The following is a 3,129-nucleotide window of genomic DNA, read 5'->3' on the forward strand; positions in this document are numbered from 1 at the left end:
CTTTCTTTCTTTCTTTCTTTCTTTCTTTCTTTCTTTCTTTCTTTCTTCCTTTTCCTTCCTTCTTTTTTCTTTAGTCTACTTGGATCAAGGAAGAGAGTTCGTCAGGAGAATGATTACAAAAGCTGTCACCATTTTCTGGATCAAGGAAGATGGGGCCCACATGGTTTCTGACCCTCTTACATCTGGTCCCAGAAGCACATTTATATATAATGTATGGCAGCCCTACTCTATAGGGTTTACCAAACATTATCAGCCAAACAGACTGAAATATCAGTTCCATTGCTCAGTTATTTGTTTCCCAAACAGAACCCTCCAGAGTTAACTAGATATCACTGTAAAGATTTTCATTTGGATGGGTTGGCATGGGACTCTCAAATTTGAATTTGATTAACTTAAGTGAGTCTGATTTTCACCTCAGGCATAGAGCCAGTGAATACAGTACTCCTACCAAACAAAACATTTTTTTTAAATTTTGCAATATAATTTGTTTGTTTGTTTATTATGTTTCCTAGGCTGACATCAAACCAGGAGTGTAGCCCAGGTTTGCCATGAACTCCTGGCCCTCCTATCTTCAATCTCAAAGTGCTGGGATTACAGATGTGAATCACTACAACTGGCTTAATTTATGTTTTTGTTGTTGCTTTTAAGGCTTCGTGTGTGTGTGTGTGTGTGTGTGTGTGTGTTTTACCTGCAAGTGTGTCTCTGTGTATACCTGTGGTGTCAGATCCCCCAGAACTGGAATTACAGACTGTTGTGAACTGTCTGATGTGGGTGCTGGGAACGAAACAGGTATTCTGCAAGCCCAGCAAGTACTCTGAACCATTGAGCTGTCTTTCCAGTCCCAATCATGTTTTCCCTCCTTCATATTGCTTACCATGTATCCTTCTCAAAGATGAAGAAAGTTTATGTTTACTATTAAGTAGTCAAAACTAAAATATTCTAGTGAATAAACACTGATAATCAAACTTTCTGCCAATTAAACACAAATAACTTCTTGTGAATGAGGAACAAAGAAGGACACTTACTGAACAGATACGCTATAGGCCATATAGTTGGCTTATTTTGACCTAACATAGAAGGTAGCTTATTTTATTTAAATTTCTAAATCTCATTAAGAAAAATGACTTGTATATTTGATTTCCACATGGTAAGTTTAAGAGTCAGAGATCTATTAGAAACATCATGCTTTTTTTATCTCTTGTTTTAATTTTTAAAATTAAATTCATTTATTTTCATTAAAACATTTAAAGTTGTATTGTGTGTGTGTGTGTGTGTATAGCATGAGAGTGTGTGTGTGTGTGTGTGTGTGTGTGTGTGTGTGCATATGGTAAGGTAGCTCATATGTCTACTGGTGCATATGTGGAAGTCAGAAGACAACAAGTCAGAGGAGTTAGTTCTCTTCTTCCAAAATGTGTGACCTGCAGACTGAGCTCAGGTCATGGTGCCTTTACCTACCATGACATCTCACCAGCCCTTTCTTCTGCTTCCCCCTCCTCTTCTCCAGTTAGATTTTAAGTTAGAATATAAAGAAATGAAGTTTTACTATGACGTGTAAAACATACACGTGACTGTGTGTTTTGTTTTTGTCCCGTACTGTTGTACTGTTGTCTCCCTCCACCATCCTCCTCTTGTTCATCCCCTTTTTCCTCCACAGGAGGCCACACCACTTCCTTTTCCATCACCTGTGTCCACTGGTTTATGTATTTTAAGCCTTATGTACCAAATACATTGCAGAGAAGTCATATCTTCCAAAACTGTGGACAATCTTATTTAAAGCAAAATAAAGCAATGATAATCTTATGGTTTGAAAATCCCACAGAAGCAGAAATAACAGCTTTGGTAAGGTGACGATAATGTACATGTATTTTGAAAACTAAGTCTGAGGTAAATGTTTCTGGGTCAGCACTCATCCTACAGTATCCACAAGCTCTGTGTGAGTTTTTCTCCAGGATCATTTGCTTTTCATATGATCAACTACATTATATGATAAATGACTATTTATTTATGAGTCTAAATACCTCACTTGGCCTTGATCCCACTCTCCTTTGGGAGAGCATGTGATAACCTATTGTTTGGTATGTTGCTGATCTTGCTTAATTTTTGGGGCTCTTGTGATAAGACTTCCAATTTTGGAAAATATGAACACTTGGCATAAATTACATTAGAGTAGACTTTGTGTATGCATATGTGATCTATTATAAGCAAATGATTCAAGCTCTGCGATAATGAATTTACATGTTTAGGTCCTCGAGCAAAGCAAAACTTTTCCACAGTTTCCAAGTTTCATCTTCCTTCCATAGATCAGGTCACATCTGCATTCTTGAGAAAAGAATATCTTGTTTTTTAAAAATTTTCACAACCATGGAACGTAATCATCTAATATAAGCTTAATTCATATCAACCCAACTTTACCTCACCTTCTGCATTTTATTCTCAGTATCATAAAATACAAGGTTTATGTCTGTTGAGGATGCAACTAACAGTTTTCCATTGTTTATCATGTCACTTCTCTATTAACAAAGGAAGTAAGATGCTTACATCGTTGTTTATGCTGTGTCAAAATTAGTATGAGGCTGGGTGTGGTGGCCCAGACACTTAATCCTATCCATCAGAAGCCTGAGGCAGAAAGATCGCAAGTTCTGGGCCATCATGGCTACACAGTAAGACTCAAGTCTCAGAAACAACAGTGACAATAGTTCACGATGGCGAAGCCAGCATCTTGTCTTATCTCTCTTGTAGGGACAGGTACCACCTTAATGCCTATGGCTTTCCTTTAAAAGCATCCATGTGTGAGGAGCAGGCTGGTGTTGAGGGAATTACCAGAAGCAAAATCTGAAGCCACCAAAGCTGGGTCTCCATCTACCCCATAGAATACGGCTCTAGTTGACCTCTCAAGATCTCTCTGTGAGCTACTCATGTTTAGTGACAGATTGCTGGCTGGCCTTCATTTTGTTTGGGATTGTTGTGGTCAGAGAATTCTACTTTATAGAACAATTTAAGCATGGAATTTAACAGTGTTTTGGTCAATTAAAACAGGACAGAAATATTCTCTAGATGACTTTTTAAATATTTATTTATTTTTATTCATTTTATTTTATTAATTACACATTATTCACTTTTTTTTTTTTT

The sequence above is a fragment of the Psammomys obesus genome, unplaced genomic scaffold (genome assembly GCF_907164565.1).
Source record: "Psammomys obesus unplaced genomic scaffold, mPsaObe1.curated_primary_1811, whole genome shotgun sequence".
Classification (NCBI taxonomy): domain Eukaryota; kingdom Metazoa; phylum Chordata; class Mammalia; order Rodentia; family Muridae; genus Psammomys; species Psammomys obesus.